The sequence below is a fragment of the Dromaius novaehollandiae genome, chromosome 21 (assembly GCF_036370855.1).
Source record: "Dromaius novaehollandiae isolate bDroNov1 chromosome 21, bDroNov1.hap1, whole genome shotgun sequence".
NCBI classification, from domain to species: Eukaryota; Metazoa; Chordata; class Aves; order Casuariiformes; family Dromaiidae; genus Dromaius; species Dromaius novaehollandiae.
Window position 1 is genome coordinate 9,321,107 of NC_088118.1, and position 10,388 is coordinate 9,331,494.

Consider the following 10,388-nt stretch of genomic DNA (forward strand, 5'->3'; position numbering starts at 1 on the left):
GACCTCACAACCAGAAACAGCAACCATGACCACAGCACTGGCCTATCAGGCACTGAGGTGGAAGTGACCTCACAGCCACAGGCAGCAGCCATGTGACCAGCACTGCCCTTTCAGCCACAGAGGCAGCAGTGACTTCAAAACCACAAACAGCAGCCATTTGCCTAGCACTGCCCTATCAGGCACTGAGGAAGAAGTGACCTCACAACCACAAACAATAGCCATGGGCCTAGCACTGGCCTATCAGGCACTGAGGCACAAGTGACCTCACAACTGCAAACACCAGCCATGTGACCAGCACTTACCTATCAGGGGCTCAGAGAGAAGTGACCTCACGACCAGAAACACAAGCCATAGGCCTAGCATTGGCCTATCGGGAACTGAGGCAGAAGTGACCTCACAAAGAGCAATAATATGTCTCCTTGTTGCCTGTCATTTACAGATGCACAGTGGCCTAACAATGGGTATCACAGGAATTTTGCTTGGTGCTTGGCTATCCCGTTCTGAGGAAGTAGGGACTTCACAGTCTTCATCAAAGCCACGTGCCATCTGCTGGCCTATCAGATAGTAAGGCAATAGTGACCTCGCAAGCAAAAACCGCAGCCATGTGTCTACCAGTGGCCTCTCAAATACTGAAACAAAAGCAACCTCACAGTCTGCACTGAAGCCCTGTGCTTGCTGCTGGCCTATTAGGCACTGAGGCAGAAGTGACCTCACAAGCACAAAAGCAGCAACGTGCTTGATGCTGTCTAATGAGGTACCGAAGCAAAAGTCACCTCACAAGTATAAAAAGGAGCAACGTGGCTGCTGGTGGTGTAGCAGATCCTGAGGCTGAATGACTTCACCAACACAAACATCAGCAATATGCATCGAGCTGCAGTCAGGTACTGAGGTTGAAGTGACCTCACAGGCAGCCATGAAGCCATAGAGCTGCTCCTGGCCTGTTAGCGACTGAGGCACAATTGACCTAAACAAGCACAAAGAGCAGCATTGTGCCTGCTCATCACCAATCAAATACTGATGCACAGCTGACCACAAAAGCACAGCAACAGCAACGGACCTGCTCCCCATTTGTGAGGCACTGAGACAGGAGGGACCTCACGATCATCACCAAAGCTATGTGCATGCTGTTGGCCCACCAGGTTCAGAGGCACAACTGACCTCACAAGCACAAAAGGCATCGACGTGCCTGCTGCTGGCCTAGCTGGTACCGAGTCACAAGTGACCAGAGAAGTGCAAACCTTCACAGAGGAGAAGCTCACCTGGGCCACTCGCATGGCCCTTGAGTATGCTGTTATCACTCCATACAGAACAGTCTTCTGCAAACGGCTTTCATCTCCTGGCAGATCAACTCCAGGTCATGGGACATCTCCACTCTGTCACCCTGGACACAAATCACAAAAGGCAACAATTGGTCTTGCTTTTCCTTTATTATGAGCAAGTCCGAGCTGTAAGCCTTTGCACTGGAGCACCTACACAATGACAGCAGGAGGCCACTGCCATTTCTAGGGCCTCGGTACAGAGATCAGCCGAGGGAGCAGCTACACTGGAAAGGGTCCCTGACACTGTCACATCAACTCAGCACTGCACCAGGCATCAACCTGACATCAGACCTCAGCTGTGGCAGCTAGTCTACAAACACACTGTCTCTGCCCCACAGAGCTGGCTCTTCTGCTGGATACAACCAAGTGCCAACAAGCAGAGATGGATGCAGGACCCTTGCCACTTGCACACTCCCCAGGCACTGCTCTGCTCCCTGCCTTCCCTTGGCTTCTCAACTCACACACACATGGAAGCTCCTGCGTAACACCAGAATGTGGCCAAGGCACTCCAGGCTCACAAGGCAGGTGCAAAATGATTAGCACAAGACCAGGGACAGAGCAGTCTGCTTGGGTGATGCTGCTCTTTTCAGAGGGAAGAAGCCTGCTTTCTTTGGGTAGAGCAGGCTGCTGCTTTCCACCCCCATCCCCTCAGGATCCTCCAGCTAGGGATGGGGGGAATGGGGATTTTGTTCAGTAATATAGAAGTTACAGATACAGTGCAGAAACATGCGAGAGTCCTGAGGGCCTCCTGAGTCCAAAGTAACCTTGGTTCCTTTCCTTTAGTTCCTTGGACAAGGAGCCCCCGTGAAGGGAAAAAGGGTGCAGAGGCTTTGAAAGGAGGCCCAAGCAAGGAGACAGCCCCACACTGGAGGTCTGCTGAAATGCCAGCTGTCCTGGCTGCACAGGCTCTGCAGCAGCAGTCCAGGCTCCACAGCCGCATTCACAGAGCACTGAGGGCTGGGTGCCACGGGCAACCTGGCCCTGGGCACAGCTTCCCCCATTGCAGAAACAGAAGCCCAAGAGCTGTGAGACTTCCTCAGTTCAAGCTACGGAGGCTTTGGGGCACTCAGGCAAAGGCACTCAAGAGATGCTGGCAATTAATTATAAGGGTCTTGGACTCGTCCTCTATGGCACCACAACCTTCTGGGGAAAGGAGGGGGCACAATGGCATTTGCTGAGTGGGCCGGCAGTACCAGCATTTGTAGGATGCAGAATTAGTGGCACAGCAGAGGTAGCAGGAGGTGAACCAACACCCCAAGTCACCCATGGAAGCCACACACACTTTTGGAAGCCTTCACATCCATACATAACCTCATCTCATTCACTTGCAGCTGCTTTCACAGAAGGCTCATGATGTTGGCAGAGATGTTGACAGGTACAGGGACACACGCTGGCATCCTGCCTCCATCCTCAGGGGTGCCAGGACTGCACTGGGAACCTACATGAGTGGAGCAACCTAGAAAGAAAGAAAAATATCAGAGTGTTACTGTCAGTTCTGCTGGCCTTGCAGAGTCACAACAGTCGGGGCAAATGTCTCCCCTCTGTGCTGGGCTGTATTTGTGAGAACGCAGCCAGCACGCCACTGAGATGTCCTGCCCCTCTTTTTGGCACAGGGGAGACCATGTCTGTATACTGGCTCCCATTTGGGCTCTCCAATTCTAGAAAGGCACTAAGACACAGTAGGCAATCCAGCACAGGGATACCAAGATGGTCCAGCCTGGAGCATGAGCATGGGACACGCAAGGAGAGGCTGGGAGAGCTGGGTTTGTTCAGCCTAGACAAGAAAAGGCCAAGGGGCATCTTCATGCTGTGCACAGCTACCTTATGGAAGGCACAGAGAAGATGGAGCTGGATTTTCTTGGAGGTGCACACTAAAGGGCATGAAAGGCAACAGGGACAAATTGGACAAGGGGAAATTCTTCTTAGATGTAAGAACAAACCTTTTTCTCCATGAGGGTGGCCAAACTGTGGCACAGGGATCCAGAGAGCTTCTCAGATCTCCATCCTTGGAGATAATCAAAACTTCACTGGAAAAGGCCCCAAGATACCTCCTCTGCCTTGATCAGGGTGTTGGATCCCTACCTCCAGATGCCTCTCCCATTGCAGGCTCAAGGAATCTGCTATTCTGAGACTCCTGCCAAAGGGACCAGTGGCTTTGGAGATGTCGCCTCCACCACTGACCGAGGATAGGTGTCTCAGAGCCACCCATCGTCCTGAGAGGCCTGACTTCCGGTGAGGTGGTATCTGCCCTGTCTGCAAGTGTCTGGGGAAGCACAACGTGGAGAAATGCCTCTGACTGCTTTGATTAACTACCCATCTCTCTGGTGGATCGGAATGGATTAGGGCCTGAGATGAGAAGATGCAATGAGGGTCCAGCTTCAACAGAAAGCCTTCAAGGAGTGAGAAGAGAACTTTCTCCAGCAGAGTCAGTAAAATCCCAAAGACTCAGGGAAGCATCAAGACTGTCAGAAACTGCAGGCCTGAACCTCAGCTGACAGAAACCACCATACTGCGAGCATCCCTGTCTCGCACCAGGATGCTCCAAGGAGGGCACACGGTCACCAACAGTCCTCACCCAGGTCTCCCAGAAGGACTCTGTGATGGCAGGCTGGGCTCTGGGAGCAGAGCACTGCCCTCTCCAGCCACTTCCTCCCATGCTGAGCACAAAACACTGGGGCCACCACCAACATTCCACACCCAGGTCTCTCAGGACACCGTGATGGCAGGTTGGAGAGGGCTGACCAGGCAGCTCTTGCCTCTCGCTTGTGCCTCAACTTCTCTGAAAGCCTCTCTCGGAGCCACTCAGAAATGCCCTTTTCAGAACAAAAGAGACCACTGGGAAGGGCCCCTCGCGAGGACACCAGCAGCCTGCTCAGACTTTGCCCAGCAGCTCCCAAATGCAGCTCTGAGCAGCACCTGGGGGCTGCGGTGGCAGCAGCAGCTCAGGGAAACCCTTGAAAATGGGTCTCAGGCCCAGGGCAGGGGCAAAGCTTCCTGCCCCCAAGGCCCCCCAGCCGCCCTGGACCAGCTGCTCTGGGACAGACTGGCATGTCTGGCTCGCAGGGCAGCTCCCCTGGGGCCAGGACACTTTGTCCCGTGCTCATGGCCCCCCCAGCCCCTGCTGCAGCTCCTGGAGGAAAGCAGCCCCGGGGCAACACCGCTGCCCCCACCCCAGCGGGAGGGCAGCTGCCGCCATCGGGACGCGCCCACAGCCCCGCCAGCCCCACTCACACCCGCTCTCTCTCCTGCTCCCTCTGCCCTGCTTGGCTCCCGCTCCTCTCTCACTTCTCTTTCTCTCCTTTTCCCTTCCCTCTCTCTCCTGCTCGCTCCCTCTCCCTCTTCTCTCTCTTCTCTCCTGCACATCAGCCCCCGCCACTTCCTCCCCCCACCCCTTGTGAGGACCCCACATGCTGGGCTCTAATTGGCTGGCAGAGCCATCAGTCTAACCAGCCCCACACTCCTCCCCTTGCCAGCCAATATGAGGGCCGCCCTCGGGACATTGCCATGGCAACTGGACCCCCCCCCCCTCCTTTGGGGATGTTGGTCCAGCAGTCCTCCATCTCGGTGGTTGCCCCCTTGTCCTTGACTCGCCCCTCCAGCCAGGGAGGAAGGACACTCTTCCCATCTCATCACCCAAAACTCCTCTCCAACATGTCCCTGCTCCTCTGCCTGTCAGTGAGAGGCCCCAGCACAGCTCTCCTCTCCTCTCCTTGCCACAGAGTGGCTCCAAAGGGCAGCAGTGGGGAGCATGTGGGCACTGCCCAGCAGCGGTTGGGCCTTGCAGGGAAGTGAGGGCACTGCTGTGGCACCAGGGAGACCTCCCTGTGACCTCAGCTCGTGTCATCTGGGGGCTCAGTAGGTCACTGCCATGGAGATGGCACAGCCAGGACAAGAGCAGAGAGATTTCCCCTCACATCCTGGAAAGCAGTCACCTCCCTTCACCTCAGTTATGTTCCAGAGCTTGCTGATAAGTCCTTCAGGAATATCTCCAGATGGTGCCAAAGGCTGTGAAATATCTGCAGTGGGTCACTGGAGAGGTCACTTCAGCATCCTGGCACCAACAGACCTGTGTGGGAAGCTGGGGCTTCAGGGCTGGTTAAAGGTTTGGCATTTTTCAAAGGTGGGATCAAAGTCATGTGAGATGAAACAGCACAAAGCATGGCTGTGGGCTGAGCTGCTTTGGTAAGCTTCAAAACTGGTTTCTTCTGTGTGTTACTCTTTTTGAGAAGTAGCATGTAGGACAATATGGGACAGGTCAGAGGCTTCCTCTTTTAGGCACCAAAGCAGGGTCTTCTTTTAAGAAAAAAGTCCTCAGCAAGGTTTCTCGGTCTGTGGTGCTTAAGATAGGTATGATATGCCAGGAAAGAGCAAACGTGCCCTTAACACAGATCATCTGGAGGGCTTTATATAGGACCCTGCTCTGTGCCAGGATCCAAAGCCATGAGCCAAGTGAGGTAGCGTATCTGGGGAAATTTTCCCATTTCTCATGAAATTTGCCCAGCTTTCCTTCTGGCTGAGCCTGGGCAAATCCATATTTTGGTGCTTGGGCTATTCAGTGTCGCCTTGAAGCAATGCTTCTTGCCTGGGTACAGTCCCTGGCACCCTGGACCCCTCTGGACCCTGGCTCTCTTGGGAGCTGTGCAGCCCTGGCTCCCTCGATCTCCCATATTTTTGACCCTGGATTTCTCAGGACATGCCCATACACTGCAGGGCTGCTCTCTGGGCTCTGGTGTGGAGCCTATAAGGCAATATAATGTCTCAGAACCTGCATTTGGGCTCATTCAGAAGTTTGTGAGGTGACCAGCTCCCACCTCTGCAGCTGCTGAAGCTTGAGAACGTCCCTACAACCAGCCTTCCTGCTCTTCCTAGTCTCTGCACAGTCTGGGGGTGACTCTTGCAGAAGAGAGACTCCATCCCCCTTGAATACTGTCAGAGATGTGGCTTTCCAAGTCACTGCAAAAGGAAGGACTCGTTCACTTCTTTGGGTTGCTTATTCAGCCTGTGGCACCCCCTCTGTGACTCTGTGAGCCCAGCCATGCACCCTGAGGTCTCTGCCCTTTCTCTGCCCTGTCTCCTGGGTGTCTACGCAGAGTCATCTCTATGCACCAGGGCCATGGGAAGTGTTGCTTGAGAGAGCTCACTTGAAGCTGTGACAAGTTGTGGAGCTGAAAGCCTGATGGAGGTTAGTCTGGGACGTGGCCATGCCCGCATGCCCCCTCCTGCTCCTGGCCTGAGGTTCCAGGAAGGTGTCCGGAGAGAGCAGTAGGTTTGGTGTGGGTGGGATGGGTTTCCCTTGACATGCCTGCGTCCTGCCTGGGTTGCTCTTGAGTGCCAAGGAAAAACCCTCTTCTCTAGGGGCTTGCATAGAGTGTTTTCCAGACTTTTGTAGAGAAACACAGCCTGGTCTGGGATCCCCAAGAGCAGCACAGCCCCTGGCACAGCCCAGGACCCCCAGCAGCCATGTGGCTTTCTCTTCTGTTTCTGCATGTCCTGATTAAATTGACAATTTCTAACATTCCCTTTAGAGCACACTCTCTGGGCATTGTAACATTGTGACACCGCCCATTCATTCAAATGAAGAAAGCTGAACCTAGCTGCTGAGTTGCACTTCAGGGAGTTTAAAGGTTGCTCCGTCTTTCAGTAGTCTGCCCCTTTAGGCAAGTCTCCTAAATTCTGTTTCTCTCTAGCATGTCCTATCTATCCAAAAGATTTCTACTCAGGTTATCCCTTGTGGAAAGCGGACCACACTGGATGCAGCTTGGACTTAGCATACAGTTGAGGAGTGCAATTCTTTTTTATGAACCTGTATAGTGCTTTATTTTTTGTTTGTTTGCAATTAAAAGAAAAATCTTCTGTGTCTATTTGCAGCTAGTTCTCTAAGGAAAGCAGGTGGGAACTGGGGCATGTGAGCTGCAACATTCAGTTGTAAGACTTCAGTGGAATAGGGGTAGCTTTTAACCAGAATGATGCAAGTCCCAGGTGACTGATGAGAGCAATGGCAGGGTTGGGGAGATGAGGAAGAAGGTCGTCCATAGAGCGTCTGATCTCTGGGACACTGCTTTTTCTACCTGTCTCCTGGTAGCCTCAGTGGCAGAGACAACAGCGACAGCCAAGGGAGTAAAGACCTCAGTTCTGTCCAGTCCTTCAGCCTTGCCAGCACTCCAGCTAGCTCCACCACAGACTGTCCTACTCTGTCCCACACCTGCTCCCTGCAGACTGTAGACATCCAACATGTTTCCCCAACTTGCTCTCGCTTGGGGATCTCCCTCAGTCCTCCCTGGCTGTTCCTTGAAACATAGAACCATGGGCTGATCACAGACTTCCTCTGGGTGACCTATTGCACCACAGAACTATCCTTCAAATGACATTTCTTCATCCTAATGTCCAGTCTGAATTTCCCTCAGCTGTGGCCCCAGGGCTGAGCACAGGCTTGTCACAGTCATACCTGCTCCCAAGAGCCAAGGGCGCCATGTATGCAAAGGCCCAGCTTCAGAGCAGAGACCTGCTGGCGTAGATAGTAGATGGCAGTGCAATGATGATATGAGGTGCCCACTAGGAGAGCAAACCCTGCAGTAGCCAAGGCCAGAGAGAAACAGAGCTGGGCCATGCAGCCATGGCAGGAGAGGTGTTTAGTGCCCCAGATGATTCTGCAGCACCTAGGGGTCCTATGACGAAGGTGACCGGATGTCCAGGAAGGACAAGGTGCCACTGAGAAGGTCCCTGGGCCTGAAGAGCCTGCAATCCAGCCATGCTGTGGCTGCACCATTAGCACAGTCCCTGTCCATATCATTGGGGATGAGAAAAGGCTTAGGGAGAGGAGAACTAGTGGGGTTTGAAAGTGCAGGCACACGTGTGGAGACCTTCGTGTATGTCTCCCATTTTTGCAGCATCCTGGGAACACAGTGGTTCTGCTGGACACCCCATGCATCTGACATGGCCCTGCAGGTCTATCATCATTGCATTAAATCAAGTGTCGGCACTGAATTACATGAGCTGTTTGTAACATCAGGGTCTACATATATCTCAGCTTCACAGTGAGTGGAGCTCTTGCAGTAGTAGGCAGCTAGTGTCATTTCAGAGGGCCAAGAAGATTCTCCACCTGGGCCCCAGCTGATGCTCTAGAAGGATGTGGGTCTCCTAGTTGCTCCATCAGAGCTAGCAGACACTTGCATTTGTCTTGGCCCACCTCTGTCTCTTCCAATGTCATCAGGTGTTTCTGTGTGAACAACTGACTCCCACCCTCCTTCTACATTGATTCCAGTGGGAGCTTAGTCAAAGAGCTTGCATGCAGACACTCATTTTGTGTACCCCAAGTCTTGGACAAGGAGAATCCCACCTCCTGTGAGTTTGTGGAGTGCATGGGAGGGATCTGAATCCCACTCCAGCTCAGGGGCTTCTCAGTGGGCATAGATGATATTGATTAACTCCTCTGAATCAGTCCCTGAAGCACAAGTCAATGAACTTGGTTCTTGTCCCTGTCTAGGGATCCTGTCTTCTTCTGAGATGGCAGATGGGATGGGATTTCTACCTCCCTTAGATAGCCATCCTCCAATGAGACAAACTGCAATGCTGGAATCAATCTCTCTCCACTGTTTAGAGAGGGACCACCAGTTACCATTTTAGTCTACTTCAGTGGACATTCCCCTTGGGTGACCCTGCTGTCTTTCAGGAACTGTCAGTCCTGGCACCCCGGGATCATCTTGAGGGTGCACAGAGCACAGAGAAAGTCACATCTTCAGCTGGGCCTCTGCTCCTGAGCTGGGCCTGGCTCCTGGGACTGCAGGAGCCCATGGCAACCTGGCAGGCACTGCAGAGAGACAGCTCTGTCCAGGTGCAGCTCCTCTTAAAGGAGCAGCAAGGCGGGCAGTCAGGGCACTGCCTGCAGGTGCCAGGATGAGATGAGTGACTCAGAAGTTAAAGACAGTTGGGAACAGGAGGACAGCAAAGAGCTCACTGTGAGCAGAAATCTTCACTGCCCTTGACACAGTAAGTCTCTGGCTGCAGGCACTGCTGCTGTGGTTCCTGGCAGTTTCTTCTGAAGCTGGCATCTTCCACAGCTGATAAGGTCTGTCAGGGTGGCTCTCAAAGCTTCTCCTGTTTGGAGCAGTTGCTGCTTTAGAGTGAGATTCCCACACCGTCAGATTGACAGGGCATCACAGCTACATTCTTCAGGGATGTGATGCAGGGGCGTGAAGCCAGGGAGGGCACCCAGATCTGCCCAATGCTGCATTTCAGAGCAGTGTCCCTGCACCCCAGGGTGCTGTGTGCCCCGGGGCAGCGACTCTGCTGCCTGTGAGCGTCAGCACTCAGCCTGCCCGGGGAGCTCCCTGTGGTGCTGCAGGGAGAAGCTCTGCATGGAAGGAGCGACCGGCATCAGGGCAGGTTCATTCTGCTGTTGAGAGGGTGCTGCATGGGTCAGGGCTGCTCTCAGCTCCAGATCACCCCCAGGACATTTTCTGAAGGGGACTTTTCAAGAGGAAGGTATATGCTGGTCATACCTGCAAAGGGCAGAGCTTTCCTTCCTAAGTGTGTGTTTAATCTCCCCATCTCTTGACAGGGCTGGAATGGAAACACAGTTCAGTTTAGACAAGAAACTGCGACTCCTGAACTCTTTCACAGAGAGATCAAAAGGTCTGCAAGGAACCTCAGCAAATCCCTTCAGCCACCCCTCTGCCTACACGCAGCACCACCATAATCTTTATTAGCCTCCTCAGGGTTGGTCTTAGCTGCTCCTTAGCACCTGCAAACCTGAAGATATCTGCCCCTGGGACAGTGCCAGGCAGCAGCGGTATGATGCATGAAAGAGAGGAAACTCCTCACAGGAAAGGCTGTGGGAGGGTGAATGTGGGCAATTCCCTGACAGTTTCTGCAATGCAGATGCCTTCCCCTGAGCCAGCCCCTGTGTCTCCTCTGCCACCTAGCAGAGCCTCTGCCCTCAAGGCCACAGCATCCAGGGCAGGAGACACCTCCTTTGCAGTCCAGCCGCCAGGAGAGCAGAGGTGCGTCTCTCCTGTATGTGCCCATTTTACCACTGCCTGACAGAGTGGCTGAGAGCAAAACCTCCTCTGC